Source organism: Molothrus ater, chromosome Z (genome assembly GCF_012460135.2).
Source record: "Molothrus ater isolate BHLD 08-10-18 breed brown headed cowbird chromosome Z, BPBGC_Mater_1.1, whole genome shotgun sequence".
Taxonomy (NCBI): Eukaryota; Metazoa; Chordata; class Aves; order Passeriformes; family Icteridae; genus Molothrus; species Molothrus ater.
This window is the reverse complement of record NC_050511.2, coordinates 29272723-29291672: the sequence shown is the minus strand read 5'-3', so window position 1 is coordinate 29291672 and position 18950 is coordinate 29272723. Positions and strand designations below refer to the sequence as shown.

The window sequence follows — 18950 nt, the reverse complement described above, 5'->3', positions numbered from 1 at the left end:
ACTGACTACAGATATATACAGAGTCACACAGTATTTTCCAGTTCAGCATCTCAAAACAACATATTCCTTAGGCTAAGCTCTCTGAGCAAGTATCTAGATTTTCCAGCTTTTGTTCACAGTTAGGAAGTCTGGGCCAAGATTTTTCAAATTTGGTTTTATCTTATTCACTAAGTAGAACTAAACTTATTCCATGAGAAACTGGAAAAAATCCTAAAAATAAATTTCCCAAACAGGCCACACGATATGTATCTGATCACTAGGAAAAAGGCATGCTTAAGCATCTGAGTGGAGGAAAAACTTTGAGGAGAAACAGTCTAAATTAATTCTCATAATTTATCTTTACCTTCACTCCTTTATTAATGCACACCATGTTATTTGCTTTTAATGGTCAGCCTTATTTTTTCTTATTTTGAGAGTGGCTTACAAAGTCACTTTTATGAAAACTACTTTACTGCATTTTCAGTTTGCAGGAAAGTACCTGCTAGAAGGTCAGAAAAGCAAAGAGTCCTCCAGAATGGCTCCTGAAAGAATGAAAAGAGAACAACAGCTGACCATTATGTCATTTTTGTGTGACTGCTTCAACAGTGGCCTCCATGCATTGTTTCCCAAAATCTCTTGGGAAAAATCTCTTGATTGATTAACTAAATGAATGGAGGAGGGTCACAGTTGTGTCTTATGCCCACTTAGCTCTCTTCTAGAAGGTAGCAGGAAATGAAAATTTGACTTCTCTGCAATCTTTTCCATGATATGTAGCATCATGCAGTGGGGTTTATTTATTTTTTGTTAAGTAGAATTTTTCTGCTACCTTTCAGTGTAGAGCACATAGCAAAGGAACAGTAGCTCCTACAGAAAGCAGTACTAACCAGAAGTGACAGCCTTCTTCTGTCCCAAGCCAAGACAAATTGTGCATTTTCAAAGAGCTGTGGAAATGTGAATGCATATCACTGTTACAGCACCACATGTTACCACAGCTAAATTTCCAAGGCACCTGTCTGAACCCAGTATTTCTTAGTACCCCTTGCCTTTTTCTCATGAATTCTATTGCCAAAATTGAGTTGTAGTCATATTTGGGAGCAGATGGTCAAACCCACTGCTGTGTCCAAGTAGGCTGGTGGGCATAGTTATCTGATGTGTTTAGAGATATGATAGCAAGCCAAGCATCTCTCTTTATTCGCCACCTAGGGATAAACTCTCAAGTAAAGAGAGATTCCCCTCTGAGAAGAGTAGCTGCCAGATTTCAAAACATTTGCTGAATGTTTGTAGAATGTACTTGTCCCTGGAAATAATACAGCTAAATAGCCACATTTTCACAGCTAATTTTTAAAGTGAATTTGAATTTGTAAACAGATGCTAAGTGTAAATATGTAAGCTTCACATCAGCACCATGTTGTATTTTGAATATTTACATGTTTTGCTTAAGAAGAGACACTGCAACCCATGTTCCATGACGTAATTGGACATCTGCTTGCTAGCCCAGCTGACTCAATTAATTCTAAAGGTTGTTCTTGGTAGGGAAGAGGAAACTATCATTGGTGATTTCCTGATGAACTTATCCAAGTGGGTATTCCCAATTTCTGTCTAACATAAGGCCCAAATAAAATTTCATTTTCTGAAACATGGCTCATTATTTTTTGCAATGCTTTGAAGACTCATAAATGTTGCCATCTCCCCATCTAATAAATTCAGACCAGAGTGTTTGATTTCAACTTGTCCAGTCAATGAGATAAATGGTATTTACCTATTCTATCTATAGAAACTGTGCACCAGAAAATGCTAAACTTTGCTTTCATTATTCAACATGCAATTCTGTTATTCAAGACTGTACAGTCTTAGTTTAAAAAAACATAGCTCAGTACTACAGAAGGAAGCCTTGCTACGTAAATACCCCCCTATAAATGCCCACTGAAAATATATTACCTTTGAAATATATTAACTTGAGGAAATAGTGCTTTCAGTTACTCAAATATGGTGATGTTGAGAAGGAATTTAGCTACAAAGAAGTTTCTTAAGATGTTAAAATCAAACCTGATTATGAGTATTATCAGACAGCTTAGTGCTGAAATGCTTTATTTTAAAAACCAGCTTTATCTAAGACTGTCTAAGGTAAGATCAGGACACAGCTGGAAGTGATATAATCAATTAAATGGATTAAAGCTGCTTTAGAGGTTCATTCACAATACATGGAAAACCCCTTGACTGCAATTAGATTTAGAATTAGTCAGCAAATTTTGTTTAACATAAGAAGATAGCTAAGTACATCTACCTCTTTCCAGGTGGGTATACTTATATGCAGGTGGATTTCTCAGCAAGGAACGCTTGAAGGAAGCACTTGTAGCAAGGCTGATGACTCAGCACAGGGCAATTTACAGATCCATGCCACTTCTGTAGGTCCTTTTAACACACAGGAATGAAAACCAGTTTCAGTTCCTGAAAGAAGCAGTTGCTTGTGAAAGTTACATTCTATGTGCAGCCTTTCAAAAGCCAAAATTATCATGAATATGACATAGCCCACTTTGGCTTTCAGCCCAATCTCACCACATATGATAAAACTATGCAGAAAAGTGTATGATATAGTCTTCAGTACCAAGTCACAAACTTTGCTTTTCTCATGGTCTAACAGAGCATGGTTTGTGAAGTTCCAGAGCCAATTAAACTATATTAACAAGTGTAATTATTATTGTAATCAGATTTGCAATAATATTTATATATAAATAAGTGTGGCTTTAGTGACTTTCGGTAACTGAGAAGTGTTAACAGTATGATTGCCACAACACAAAGTTATTTGAGCATTGTGTAGGCTGCTTTGTAATGCGTAATATCAACTATAAGCTATCCCATCAGCTAAATATGAAACACCTCCATGAACTGTACAAAGAAAATACAGATCCAAGCAAGATTCAGATCAGGTTTTGCTGGAAAATCTTGGTGCTGAGACCTCTACCTATCTCATTTAGTGGAAGAACCTCTACAAATTTCCCAGTGAAGCTCATCCTCTCACAAATATGTAAGCAGGATAACAGGAAATTCATTACATGCCATTTGTTAAAGGAGTTGTATTTTGGAAGAAGAAAGAAAACCAAGTTCCAGGTTGAAGATCTTTCTTGAGTCTTTGCTTTTGTGTAATAGAGTATGAAGGAGTTGTAATGAAATATATGGGTTCAGGGTTCATTCTTCATTACCCCTACATGTAACAGACATGTGCTTCCTACAACAACTAAATACAACCCTCTGACAGAGGATTTCCAAACATTTTTAGAGACACATCAGCTATTTCTCATTCAGCTAGGAATTGTTTTGTCAACAGTTCTATCCAAGGACCCCCAGCACTGGTGGCACAAATAGGCCTAGTTCTATGATTATTAAGGAAAAACAATTATGGCTTGTTTTGTCAAAATCTGCATCATTTTGCTTACAGATACAGTAACAGACTGAAAGCCAGATTTTATATATATATATATATATAATATAGCAGCATCAGAGTTTTATTTCTGGATTGCAACTTTTCTCTTGTAGTAAAAACTCTTGGATGCAGAAACCATGTTGGTAATTTAACACGAGATAGAAATTAAACTCCAAATAAACTCCACTCACTTCCTCCCTGCCTCCTCTAGTAAGAAAGGGACAAAGGCAGACAGTATAGATTGAGATGAAAATTCATTGAAAGCAAGCAGCAATGGAATAAGAAATGCACAGTAACAGCAGAAATATTAATAAGAAAAGGATAAAATAAAAGATGTTTTAAACATTAAATATGTCCACTGACTTAGTTCCACGTAGGTGCTGGGACCAAGGCAAGATGGCAGCTGCTCCCATGCCCATCTCATCCATGGCTTTCCCAGAGAAAGACAAGATGGCAGGGGTTCCCTGCAGCGGATTCACCCTACCTGAAAACCCAAGACAATGGAAAACAATGATGGACAAACCCCCAAAAGCTACACTGTCCATGTCACAATGTGGTGCCTCTTTCTGGACCACTCCACTCCACTGGAGCTTGGAGTGGCATTGCTAATTCTGACAGCTCCATTCTGCTGGAGCTTGGGCTCAACTCACGCTTGGCTTCTATCGCCACATTTGCTGCTTCTTTTCCTGCGGCTGCTTTTGCTTCACTGTTTTTCCTCAAGGTGTTTTTTTCTTGAAACTATGTCCTGCCTGTGTTTGCTTGTTCTCAGAGGGGTGTCTCAGAAGAACAGGAAAGGATGGGAGGCAGCCGTGGAGGGACAGAAGTCTCCAGAGCTGGTCCCACAAATCCACAGTGTTACCACAGCAGGCACCTTCTCCCAAACACAAAGGGAACAAAATGGCACATTTCTTCTATGTATTCACTATTTTCTTTTCCCCAAAATCACACTCCCAGAGATGATGTGGAAGGTATAGAATAGCAGCCTAACCATACCCACATGGCTATAAACTCTGCCAGAACTCTGCAACAAGAGCACCATGGGACAGGGTGTAATTTGTTATCAGAAAATGGAGAATTTGCTCTTTGATTTTCTTAGTAATTTTTTTCTTTTAGTTAAAATAGCAAGAAAAAAGTCAAGTTAGGCTTGATTATCTTATTGTATTTCTTTCCAGAGGGATAATATATTTTTAATATATATTTCATGTAATTGCTCAGGTTGGAAAAGACTTCTAAGATCATTGCTTCGAGTTGTTACCTCACCATTACCAAGCCCACCATTAAACCATGTCCTTAAGTGTCCCATCTACACATCTTTTAAATACTTTTTGGGATGGCAACTCAATCACTTTTCTGGCCAGCTTGTTCTAGTGCTTGAACGCCTTTCAAAAAAGAAATTTCTCCTCATATCAAATCTAAACCTCCCCTGGCAGAACTCGAGGCAATTTACCTTTTCCATCAGCTTATAAAACTTTTCTCTGCCTTTACACCCTGACTCTATAACAGACTCCCACCATAATATCTGCCTTATCAGCCTTTCCCCTGGTTTGTATGCATAAGAACTTGGCCTTATCATCACCATCATTAAGATCAAGATAGTCCCTAACATACTGGGCTATTCCACCACCTCTCTTCCTTTGCCCATCCCTTCTGAAGTGTTTATAGACAACCATTGCAGCACTTGGGTTTTGTGACATTCCATCGTGTTTCCATGACGACAAATATGTCATAGTATTTATGATTCACAATGGCTTACGTCTTCTTGTTTGTTGCTTATGCTGAGTGTGTTGCTGTGCATGAATTTTAGTTGGGGTGTTGATCCTATCCACTTTATTGGGGAAAGAACTCTAGTTTTTATGTCACCTTGCTTCTCTTCAAGAGTTTCTGGTATCAATTTTAAAAGATTTCCCTCCTTTTTTTAATGAAATGGCAGAAGATAGTTCATATATTTTCCAGTTGCCTAAAACACAGTAGCATTTCCTGGAAAGCCAGAAGCATATTGGCCAAGTCTAGCAATTCAGCAATGAGCAATTTCATTATGAGTAATTTTGCCACAAGCAGCCTATATACCTTTTTATCTAGAAAAATGTAGCAATTTCCACGTACAGCAAAAAGAACTGGCCTGCCATGCACGTAAATACAGCAAATATGTGCCACGTTTTTTAAAGAGTAAAAAGAGTTAAGGGGGAATTGCCTTGCTGTAGTTGTGAGACAAACACGTAATTCTAGTGAAAAAACATGTCCCAACTAAACATCAAATGCTGTTGATCTCATCTTGTTGCAGCAGTTTTTTTCTGAATGTATTTGGTTGATATTGAAACACAGTTGATATTGAGGACACTGTTTTTAAATTAATAGAAAAAAATAAGGTCTCAACGATTAGAAAAAAAGATAATTCATTCTGGAAAAGAGTTGTCCCTCCAGGTACCTAAGAAGTCATTTTTACTCTCTTGTGCTGGTTTTTTTGAATGCAACAGGTACATCTTAAACTGAAAATTACTGCAGTAGATCATTATGTTTCTGAAATATATTTAAAATTATTGCTGTCATAAAATATTCAATTCTAAAACACTTTCACCCCTCACCAAATGGTACCTTATCAGACAGGTTTTGATAAAAGACTTTGCTATTTCTCCTTCAAACACTAGTGATACCTATATTATCTGCCTCTGGCAATGCTCTGAGAGGTGATTATTAATGCTTACAAAATAAAGCATTACAGCAATACAAAGGACTGTAGTATTGCAATGTGAACAAAGGCAGTGTGAAAATTTCTCTATTATGAAATGTCAGTTCCATTTTTAAAATTGTGTTGAAATTTCCCTATCATAAAATACAAAAGTACAGGTAAAGAAAACTTTTAATCAGATGTATGTGGCTTTTCTGATTCCTATAAATAGACATTTGAAGGAAGGTATGTTTACATAAATCAGGAACATCTCTGATTAGATTTAGCAATAAATCCAAAAGCTAATTTATGAAATTTGAATTTCTAAACTCATTAATTTCTTCAGGTCATTTCGAACGCATAACCAAATAATTTATCCAAATTATTCAAACAGGATATTCAGCAACTCTCATGCCAATTACATGCAAGAGGAGAGAAAAAAAGTTGTTCCTGCCTTACTATTCATTTTCTGGTTGTTCAGCATTGTTAATCTCTAGTAGAATGTCTTCTTTGAAAACTGTATGACTTAAACTATCTGAATCTAGATCATTCATGTATCTAATCAAGTTGTACCCAAAACTGTTCCTCCTAAGACCTCCTTCATACTAACTTTTCCTTTCTGGCATTAAATGTGTACTTCTCATATTTCATATGGTTTGCAGAATTGCTCCCTCTTTTATAAACCTTTGTGGTTGGTCTTCCTTCACAAATTTACAGGTATGCAATTAACACAAAAATAACAGGAAGTACAAATTGCAATAAATTTCTTCCAGCTTTCATTTATGATTTTTTTTTTGTTCATCTTCTCAAGAATTAAGAGCAACTGATAGTGAGTCCTTGGAAAGCATAAATTCAGGTTTTGCCTTTACTACCTCATGGGGAATTGTATTATTATGGCAAGTGAGAGCAGAATCAAACCAGCATGAGTACTCCTGTTTTTTTTACCATAAATTTACATCATGGACTCCTCAAGAAATTTCAGGATTTCTGTCATTTCTTATGTGCTACTATATGCTGCAATTCAATTGTGTAAGTAACATTGCCACACAATTTTTACTATTAACATATGAACTAGAAACACTACAGATTAACAGGGAGGTGAACAGATACTTTTTAAGGTCTCAGACTGTAGTATGGAATTTCCCAGAAAGTTCTAGAAATCTGTTCTGCTTTCATAATATATTTCACTGGCTCAATCTCTGTGAAAATTATCTGAACTATTGTTTTCAGTAGTCCAATATTCTGTTCTTTGGCAGTGTATAACTACGCTGAGTTTCAGTGTCAAGAAAAAGTCTTTGTTTAGACTCGTGGTTATGGATTTTCCTAAAACTGTAGCAGTGTACATACAAATGGTCACTCTCTGAGTACTTAAACAACAGTAAATGGGTATTCGTGGCACTAAGTTTAACCATTTATTTGAGAATGTTTGGGAAAATTTCCTTAGTTTAATACAAAACCAGAAGCTGATTAGAGATAAGGACATAGATAGTCAGATAGATGGATGGATGATTGGATGTATGGATGGGTAGATAGATAGATAGATAGATAGATAGATAGATAGATAGATAGATAGATAGATAGATAGATAGATAGATAGAAAGACAGGTATAGATGTATAGTTATTAATTTCAAGGTAGAATGATGGCATCAAACATAGCACGGGGAGTTTTAGGTGCTAGGTATTTTCTAGTTGATTTATTTGAAACTAGGTTTCAGGCCTTGAGGCACAACTGTTGATTTGAGGGATTAATGACATGATGACAGCTTTTAGGACTTTATTTTAACTAACCATTCCCCTTTAGACATAGTATTGTAGACTTCTTAAATGTTTCATTTAGAACACAGATTATGGAGTTTTACACTGCAAAAGTATAATTTCTTAACCTTTAGTTTTAAGGGAAGAAAGACATCTGTAAAACACTACAAAAAATGCTACTGTTGCTTATATTTCCTTTGGTGGAAAGTGAATATATTTTCAATTTTCTTCTTCAAGCTTCTGAATTTGGTTACAGTAATAATAAAATAAACACAGGAATGGCATTGAAATCTTAGAAACTCTTGGACTCATAATGTGACTTGAGGTATTATTTAGCTTTACGATAAGAAAATGCAAAAAAAATTTTAAAAGCCCTAGAGTAAGGATAAAAAAGGAAATTCACTTTGTCATTTACTCCCAATTGTCTATTACCATACCTCTGGGGAGAAGTAAAGAGCAAATAAAAAATACTTCATCCCTGTATTCACAGAAGACTTCCTGATGTAAGATGAGCTTTAAAAGAAACACCTTGATTCAGGTTCTGGCAAGCTGGCATCTCTGAATTAAGAAAATTGCTTTATCAACTCCTGTATAAATCTGAGAAATCAACTGAATCAAAGAAACAACCCTGGTAATTCAGAAAAAGAGTTAATTGTGAATAAAATAATATATTGAAACACGGATAAGCTGGAATTTCAAAATGGACTGATATGAAATATATTGCTTAGTTGTCAAGGCCTCTTCTGAACAATAATAACCTTATAAACTCTTTTAAATGAGAATTCTACTGACAATATGAAAACACAGCAAAAACATTTTGAAGGAAAAATTGTGAAACAACCTATGAATCACTAAGGAATTACTTTATAGAAAAGGAGAGAGAACCAGTAAGATATGATGTCTCAAGTACAGTATTCTCATTTTTCAATAGTGTATATTAGCTTTTAAACTTTTCTCTGTATTTATCTCATTGGCCCCAAAACTATTAACTGGTCCTTCTGCAGACATTATGCATGTGCCCTCCCTCTCCTCCACATCATTGCCAGAGATGTTAAGCATGTGTTCTTTCTCTTTATTACTTTTCTCTTGATCTTTTTCCCTGTTTCTTATTTTTCCATGTATATGGAAAGGAGTATCGTACTTTAAAGAATGTTTGATCACTCTTTCTCCAGTTCTCTTCATTCTTCTGTATATTTTCCCTCTTTCTTTCACTTTTTCCTTTTCTCTTTTCCCTTTTCAGAGTCTTTTTACGTCTCTCTCTTATTTTTTAAGTTTCCCTCTCTAAACTTTTTTTCCTTCTGTCCTCTTTTCTACTTCCCTTCTCATGTCTTTAGTTTAATTATTTCTTCTATTTTCTTTCCCCCTCATTTTCCATTCCCTCTTCTATGCATCTTCAACCTTGGCTGTCTTCCTCCATAGAAAATTTATTTTCTTGGATTCATTGATCTTTGAAAATTTCTGTAAAGCTCTGAAATCAAGCAAGGATCTTCATTTCCACTCATAGGTTTTGGATAAGATCTTATCTCTTAAAAAATGCTGTGAAGGACACAATTATTTGTTTAGAGTGGAGAGCAGGGCCCATTCAGTCTGGAATTTAGGCAGCAAACCATGTCATGATGTGACCTGTGCTTTGCATTCCTATTCTCCCTGTGCTTTCTTTGCTCAAGAACTCTCTTGACAGCTCATGGCTTGTTCCTAGTCACAGAACAGAGTTGCCTTGTAGAGAAAAGATGTTAGAAGTACAACTTGCATAGGTTTTTGCTTGTAAATAAGAAATTTTATTATCATTTCTGTCTCAATAGGCCTATTGTTCCACTCAAGCCACGAAAATAGCACTTGAGGTATGTCAAGTCTGATATTAGAATAATTTCCTGTGTAACCAGACTAAACACCTGATACTTAGTTTTCTCCTGAAACATGCTTGCATAACTTGTGTCAAAAAACAGTGCTTAGACTAGATCTTCTCACATTTTTTTTTCTGAATAGCTGCTCTACCCCAGACAAAATCCACAAAATATAGATGTCATGGAGCTGGGAAAGCGTCTTTAAAGGAATTATGGAATGAATACAAGTTACATGAGAAATTCATGGAGGGCCAAGCTTCATTGTATGACATATCTGTTATGTAGTACTGTGAAACCTGGTGTTGATTTTCAAAGTCATGAGGCTATCATCAGAAAAGTCAAACTACCAATCTGGATATCAAATTTTCAGTATCACAGAATCACAGAATGGGTCAGGTTGGCAGGGACCCCAGTGGGTCATCTGGTCCAACCTCCCTGCTCAAGCAAAGCCATCCCAGAGCGCATGGCGCAGGATTTCTCCATAGAAAGGATTTCTTTAATCTCCCCAGTGAGGGAGACTCCGCAGACTCTCTGGGTAATCTGTTCCGGTGCTCAGTCACCTGCACAGTAAAGAAGTTCTTCCTCATGTTCAGGTGGAATTCCTGAATATGTATATCCAGAATGAGAGAACAAACATTTTGTCCAAGGAATTAATCTGGATCATATTCCCCCCTAAAAGTGAAAGCTTCCCTTGAATTTTGCTTTTGGTCTGCCTTGAAACTATGAATAAAAACTATCTGCTAGTGGCAGTTGAGCATCTGTAATGTATGGAATTCTCAAGCTATCGTAAGATCAAATCTCTTTATGGTAATTAAAGAGATACAAGGTGGCAGTTGTTTTTACTCACTGACCAAAGTTTGAAATTGGGTACCTGTTGCCTAGTTCATATTTTATCCTTGTTCCCATTACATCCCATCCTTTCCTCTCTTCCCCAGAGGACCATTAAAGAATAAGTGCTTTGTTTTGTTATCAGGATGATGCACAGACCCCAGCTACAGTTTTAGTGCCATGTCCAGGAGTTAATCAAACCTTTGTTTGCAATATATTCTGCTTATAGCACAATTGCTATGTAACGGCTGATTCAAGTTTTAATTGCCTGATAAATTGAGTGTAAAATCCTATGGCAGAAAAGGAAATCAGAAAAAAAGATGATGGTTCTCCAGCAAGTTGATATAAAAACAGTTTTCTCCTTACAAGTAGAAATAATTTGCATAAATTTGAGCACAGGGATAAGCAGTTATAGATGACACCAGGTAATAAAGCCAAAAAACCAGGAAATTTAGAATTCTTCTGTCATGGTCTTTTTATTATGCTAGTTCTTTTCACTACTGACAGAAATTAGAAAACAATAGTTGCTGCTTATGTCATCACTGTGACTGTGCCAATTTCATTAATATCATGCTGCAAAAAGTATATTTTTGGTTGCTTTTACTGAAAACTATTCAGTAATTTAAATTAAAACACAGTGTTGGGAGGATGTTATATACATAGATATTGCCTATGAAAAGGTTTGCTTGGAAAGTCAGTTAAATTTTAGATTTGACATTTGACATAAAAAATTATAAGCAACACTTAAGATCCCTATGATCTGCCAAATACTGTATGTTTTTGTAACAAGTCTGGTTTTCTATTATAAATATGAATATTTGATATCTTTGCTAAAATTACTATTTATTTTGTAAAACCAGAAGTGTCTTCAATTTATGCATTACAAATTTTTTGCTTACTTCCATTTTTTCCTTTGGGTCTAAAAATGTTGATTTGGTGTGCCTTTGCCCTGATTATAATAAGATCTCTTGGAACTCTGGCTCCACCTGCTATGGAAAATATACCATTCCATAACTATGATGATTTATTTGATAATATATGCATATTTTTGATGTGTATGGAAATGCATTTGATACGCATATGTCTGAAAGGTAGGTATTTGTCTTTTCAGAACTCAGTGGTTTACTTTTGGGCCAAAAGAATGAAGAAAAGAGGTATATATATTATCATAATATTTTCAGGAAAGAAAAAACAAACTTCTGCATTGTCTCCATTATATTCCCTTGTTACCCTTCTAGAACATAACAGGGCTCCTCCATATTACCTTGAAAGTGGGCAGACCAGATAAAAGGGAGGGAGAAATTTCAGATTTTATATGTTGAAGATAGAGGACACAGCTGGAACCCCATTTCCTCTAATAAGGCATCTTATTTTCCTTAAGATCTCCCATATAAACATCATGACTCCATCCTGTTTCCATACTCTCAGTAAAACATTCATAAGAATGGAGCAATTTCTCTGAACCTTCCTTGTAAACACAATGCCTTACATGGCTCTTTATAAGTAATTTCAGGTAGTTGTAAGTAACGTAAGGTGAAAAACCTTAGGATTTATACATCCTATTTCTCCTTCATAGGATATTATGTAGGATCCTGTTGTAAACATATTATGTAGGACCCAGGTAGTAAACTCAAAGTAGAGTAGAGTTTTAAAATGTCATTTATATATTTAATCAGTAATGCTCTTTAAGTTTGCTTAATGACTAGTTTCAAAGGATACCCAAAGAAAAAAGCAAGAAACTTGAAAAACAACTGTGCAAAGAAGCAAGTCTCAAAAATAAAAGGAAGTTTCCATATTTCCACATGCACCTCAATTCCAGAGAACATGGAAAACAACACTGGCCTTACTAGAAGATCTGGCTAACTCTTATAAGAAATTAAGAGATTTCCTAATTAGCTTAGCACTTGTGGCAGTACATACGGATTTTGACTACGTGGATGAATCCTAGATGTTCTCAAAGTTCTCTGAATGAGTGGGTAGACTTTATTATGTTTTTGCATCCCATCATCCAAGCTTCACCAGTAAAAAAATCAAACAGATGCAAAGGTTTTTATTTTGTTAGTGGATCTTGCTTACCAATTTTCCCATTAAATAGTAGTTTTGTTTTTCGCTCTGATCAGCAAATTCTAAAATTATACTAAAACTTACATGTGAATTCTAATAGATATATATATACAGAATAGTAAACTATTTCTTTCTCGATAGAAACACTAAAATTATCTGTAGGATAAGATTATTTCAGATGATAAGATTATTCCAGATGTTTTATCATTCTGTTGTATCTGTTGGGGTCTCTGGTACTTTTCTTTAGCAGACTTCTGTATTCATTGCAATATTGTTATTTATAACTCTTATATTGCAATGTTACTGTTAGCACAACAACCAACCACAATGAGTTACTGCAGAACTTTTAATTTGAATCAGGCCTCCTTTTAGATAACACAAAGGCATAATGTATGATGGCACAGAGATGAAAGATAGAACACAGCAGGAGTGCTCTGTTTAAATTAGTTTATTTTTCTCATGGTAAGTTACAACTATTTTGAGTTTAAACCAGTGCTTCTCCCTCACTCATAAGCAGGCTAGTGACCTCTAAAAGTCAACACAGAAGGCCTAACACAGACTCCAGATGTTACCAGAATTTCAAGATGTTACCTGAAGTGGTCCAGTTTATTAGCAGTGGGGAAATCTTTGCATATGACACTGTAAATGTGACTTGTGTTTGGACATGTGTAACTCCCTAGGTCTCCAAAACAAGTACCCACTTCCTCCTAGCAATTCAGAAGTCTTTCTGGATTCTCCAGTCTCCTTAGCTACATGCACCACTTCTGTTCTTTGCTCAGAATCAGTTGTTTCCAAGAAAACTAGCGAGGAAAAAGTGGATCTTCTAAAGAATCAGGCTACCCTTTAAGCCATACCAGATTTGCTACTTCTCTGGTCTTGAAAAGCAGTGACAGGTCAAACACAAGTAGTGATAGGGAAGAAGTCTGAGGTTTCACATACTATACATAAAAAAGGTCAGCAAGTTTTCTTTACCCCAATCAGCAGATAGCAGGGGCTGGACAACACATAGTGAGGTGAGATGTGGACCACTCTTCTCCACTTCAGAGTTGTTATGTGGGGAAAACAAGCTGAGCGAACAAGAAAGGTGACACCTTTTGTACAAGACAGTACTGTCAATAATATTGTTTCTTACCAAAACAGATACCACATGACAGACTCTCAAAAGAGATCTATCATTTCTAATGTGTTCTCGACCTATGCAAAATCTTCAAATGTAAAGAATTTTGACAGGAGATACCATTCCTGCTGTGTATGTTGCAAAGACCTGCTGTCTTTCTTACAGAAAAGAGCAAGGAGTATGTGGCTCATCAGTAAGGATATTAATGCACCACTACCCAGTAGTGTCATTCCCTTCCATATCATAGGTATTCATGCAACGTCAAAGTTCTGCAGGGGGAGCACAGATCCATGTGAAGATGAACCTCTTTCCCATTGCATCTCCATAAAGACCAGCTTCGTCTCTCTTTCTCTCTCTCTCTCTATCACTTTGGAGGCAGTGCCTCCTGGAAGCCATTGTAATTCCTATAATGAGTTACTCGGTGTTAATTCTATGTGTACATATTAATAGCCTTTGAATAAAATATAGAAATACTCCCATTCCAATTACCGAAAATGCACACATGCTTTATAACTTGTGAAAATATGATGGGGGCACGCATGGGGTGTTGTGTGTTTCCCGTTAAAAAGAAGGACATTTTTGACAGATGCAATATGGCAGAATATATCCAGATAATTAATTTAAGTTCATTCCACAGAGGTGGGGTTTTTTTAATTTCTCAGCATGACCTCTGTTTCATGCTCAAGAGAACAATCAAAAAGGGATTAGTTTATAGACTGAAATCACTCAGAGTTTTATCTTTCCATGTAAAACTTATCTAGTCTAAGTTTGTTTATATGTTGATTGATGGAAGCCATAATAATTTCTTTTGCTTTACTCAAACATTCTGATTGAATATTTCAGCATGTTCTTGTTGTTTTCATAGCTTTCTGTTCAAATACTTTTTTTTTTCCCCACTTTTTTATTTCACATAAATAAAACTGTTTCCAGGACCCAACAGCTGGCACTTAGTGACTGAAGGGATGAACAGGAAGACTGTGTATTCATAGGATTACAGAACAAGCTGAAAAGAACAATTTATGCAGAGTTTTGTAAGTTTAGTGAGGCAGAAAATAGATTGGGGTCCAGAGAAGAAATGATGTGTCAGTCAAAGCTAAGCATACAGACAGAAACTTGCACAATAGAAGAGCAGTCATGTGCTTTCTTAGCTTTTGTGACTTCAAGAGTTACTTCTGAGTTTGGGTAGAACAACAAACAGATGTTTGTAAAGATCCTACTCTTAAGTGACTTTTTACAAGTCTCTTTTAAAGTCTGGCAAAAGCAAGAACAAATCTGCCTTGAAAGATGTAGAAGATGGTTAAATGTCTTTTAGGAAGAGTCCTGAAGAGGGAGAAAACTGTGGCTGAACACTGTGACTTTGCCACTTACACATTACCCTTGTGTAAACTATTTTCTCAAAATGTGTAATTTCATCAAATACAATCCATTTTTCTGTAGTGTAATGTAGGTCAGGGTCAGTGCTCTGTACTTAATACTGACAAATGAAAGCTAGAATTATATGTATGTAGTGTACTGTAGTTGTCTTTACCAAGACAGGATACTGTAACTGTTGCTCAAGCACTCCTGTGTGGATATTTCTATCTGACAGCTTCTGCTGATCTCTTTTCTTTATATGATTGATAAACACGGAGCTGCTCCCTGAAATGACTAAGATTTTACAAGCAATATTATACTACAAAATATTATTGGCAATACTATGCAAATTGCCAGAAAGGCATTAGACTGCAATTTAGCCAGCATTTTAAAAAGCTCCCTGTTACCTATGTGACATACAGCAACTAAAGCACCTGTTCATTTTCATTCAAAGTATCTATTTCATCATTTTACTTCAAGCATATTCTTAGCTGCTTTGAGATAATGGTGCTCAAATTTCATAACATTTAAGAAGAAAGAATGGCTTGAAAGAATCCATGATCCAGAAACAATGATTATATGTCTTTGCTAGTCTGAATTACACACTATCTGACTTCAGTTACATCCCCTCAGTAACAATTTTATAGGTTACACTGAATGCCTGATTAAGATTTATATTCTATAGAACACAATGTTCATTTAATAATATCATCATTATTGTTGGGTACTTTACTGATACTTTTGTAGGTTAGAGTTCATGTGCACAAAGAATAAGAAAAGTCACTTCACTGTTATGTCATGGATAAGAAATAATAGATCATCCAATTTTCCAAGACATGTTTCTCCTATCTTTTATCAGCACACTTCTATCAACTTATTTAGATATTTGTAGCAGGTCAATATCGGCCATTTTCACCTGGCAACAGCATCAGTCCTTAGCAACAGTATGTCTGTATTCAAACTACTGGTAACATTGAGCCAAAATGGAAGATCAGACTACAGAAACCTTTGGATAATGTATGTCACGAATTTTCATATATTATTTCACCTTGGCAACCAGTTCATTTAATTCCCTAGCAACTCGGAATATAAACTTTGGGTTGTTTTTTTTTTCTGTTCAAAATTACCTCTTGAGAACAACTAATATGATTCCCTTATTAACTTTAATGATATTCAGTGTTTCACTTATTTCTAGTTTAAGATAAATGGCAGAATTCAATATTGCACAGCAGTGCTCTAAATCTACGCAGTATTTCATGGCTTAAAAGCCATGAAAATTAAGACAGTACAGCTGTAATTTAATTTTATTCTTCTACTTCTTTATATATACTAGTATATAACTGCTATTTCAGAAATTTTTATTAGTACTATAAATGTACAAAAATCATTGTGTTCATCCATCAAACTTCTTGTATCCTGTTTAAGCAAGACTTTATATTGTTTTGATAATAAGGGCCTACATATTCCTCTACTGGAATATTTGAGGGGAAAATAATTTGTCCCTGAAGGAAGTAGAAAGGCTCCACTGCTATTTTATCCCCATTCATATGTATTCCATTTACTTACCCATTGGTAGAGAAGTATCAGTAAAGTCATGGTAGGTATCTTATGATAAATATCCACTTTGGCTGTTATTGGATCTGTAGTGTAGCAGATCTTGTGGGGATTATTGTCTGGCAGTGGTTCCTCTAAGTGTTAGCATATCATATAAATTTTGTTTTCTACAGTATCTCACTATATTGAAGTAGTTAAATTTCTCACTTTTCTATTTAAAGAGCTTTCTGGACTCCATGTGTGAATAATTAAAGGAGTATTATCCCACTTTGCAATCTTGAGGAGATTGATTAAGTTAAAATATATTTGTGCATATCATAGAATTCAAGTGACAAAAAGGGAGAAGAAAAGGGAAGCAATGTGAATGATCACAAAGCTTGCTAGTTCTATTTGTGTCTTCTAATTTTTACTATGTGTTTCCTTATTCAATTGCAATAACAAACTATCTGTTCCTCTCTTCCCCTGCCTCCTTCCCTCTTCCCCCAGCAGTTTAATGGGCTGCATTGGAAATGAACTTTGTCCCTTTTTCAATTTTTAGTATTGAATTTTGTTTACACAGTCTTTCTAGTCTCCATATGGGTTTTTAAGCAACAAAATAATTTTAAATGCTCAGAGGAAGCTTGAGATTTTAGGGATATAAGTAATCTGACCCACAAACACAATGACTTTTCTGGTTGTTTTGCTGATCAGTCTTTAATGTTGCGACTTAGGACTTGCCCACACACTAAGTAATATTATTTATCTTATGTCATCGTGAAGCACTGATCTGTTCCAAATCTTAACTGCAAATGATCTTCTTTTATACAATGTGCACATTATAAAGGTATACATTTTTTCTGCATATACAATTATTTCTATATATCCTTTCTGCCTCAGCAACTAGACACAGAGGACATTTCTTATTGTTGTCATGGGCATGTTTTGAAATTTCTTCACTTCCCATGGTGTATTTCCACTTAACTAAACTCAATTTCAGCTTATTAAAAACAAGGTCCTCTGGATTATAAAATAGCCTCCAAGCAACAATAAGCACAATGAAAAACAATAACAACAACAAAACAAAAACAAACAAAAAACCACCAACACTAAAACAAAACCCCAAACCAACTCAAAACCTAAAAATCTCTCTTGCTTGAACAAGAAAATATATGACAAAATGTGGTGAAATAAATTGTCTATTATCCATATTATTATCTTTCAGTTACTCGTATTCTCTTCATGTGCTATTCTTTTTGAGGCAGAGGCATGAAAATTCTGTTAGTGTATCAGACAAGAATGTGATTTCTAGAAAGGCAGTTCTGTGAAAATTTTTAGAGTTCTGTGTAAATTTTAATATACCTGGTTATGTCCTAACATCATGTTACTACATTAAGTTTTCCAGATGAAACAGCAAATATATATCTCATAGCAGCATGTAAAATTATGAACACATATAAATATATCTTCAGATTTCACAAACTTTAGATAATCAACAGAACTGTTCAATATATTGTGAAACCTAACACTGGAATTCTTAATGAAGAAATCAAAGTCAGAGTTTAGTATGTCTTATTACCACAGAATCCACTAGTACCTTTGTTCTTTTTGTAAGCCCTTTACATTTATTTTAGCTTCAGAATACCAAAAATAAACATTTTCCATAACAATTTTTTCATGAGAAATGAGCAAAAGGTATCTTTTAATCCCTTCTTTGGCTGTAAAGACAAGTTAAGACACAATAAAATAGTATTTTATCATAAGAAATAGAAATGGCAGAGATGTTCAAGCACCACATACAGAAATGAGAGGCCACATTAAAAATTTAATGTGATTAATTTATCTTTTAAGAATATGTTAGAAAGAAGTTATATTGGATGAGTAACCAGTTTATTCCCTTGGGGAAAAACAGGTAAAAAGGATTCAGGCGTTCATAACAGAACAATTGTAAAGCTATTATTTATACAGGGGTTTCTGGAATAGGTATGAAATAAAAATCATATTTTAAATTAATTTCTGGTGCTAGTAAATGGACTGATTCAAACCACATAATGGGGCTCAGGAAAATTCATCCATGGCATTCAGTAAATTTGGAACCAATCCTATGACTTCTCTACGCTAACAGAAGAATGGTGAATATTGTAATTCAGATTTTTAAAAGCATTTAATGAGTTTGCAAAGTCAAAATGAAATATTGAAATGCTGATATCATGAATATGGCAATGTCAAATAGACTAATAAATCAGGATACAGATTTATTTATGCATGTGTCTTCAGTTACAAATAATTTTGCAAATTAGGAAGAATATTCAAAAATAGTTCTGAGATTTCTAATAGCCAGACTTGGGGTAGATCAAAACACTGGAAATTAGTCAGAGAAAATAGCATGATAA

The 18950-nt window shown here is 35.1% G+C and overlaps 1 protein-coding gene across 7 annotated transcripts in view; it reads left to right on the top strand.

The window, feature by feature from the left end:
* PTPRD (protein tyrosine phosphatase receptor type D) overlaps window positions 1-18950 on the top strand; it is a 1172279-nt gene that overhangs the window by 700768 nt on the left and 452561 nt on the right. Inside the window, exon 9 of one of the 7 annotated variants that reach the window (XM_054517855.1) lies at window positions 9624-9662. The exons of the other annotated variants lie outside the window; for them this stretch is intronic. The gene's annotated coding sequence lies outside the window, so the exon portion shown is untranslated. The remainder of the gene's footprint in view (window positions 1-9623; window positions 9663-18950) is intronic. 7 annotated transcript variants of the gene reach the window in all.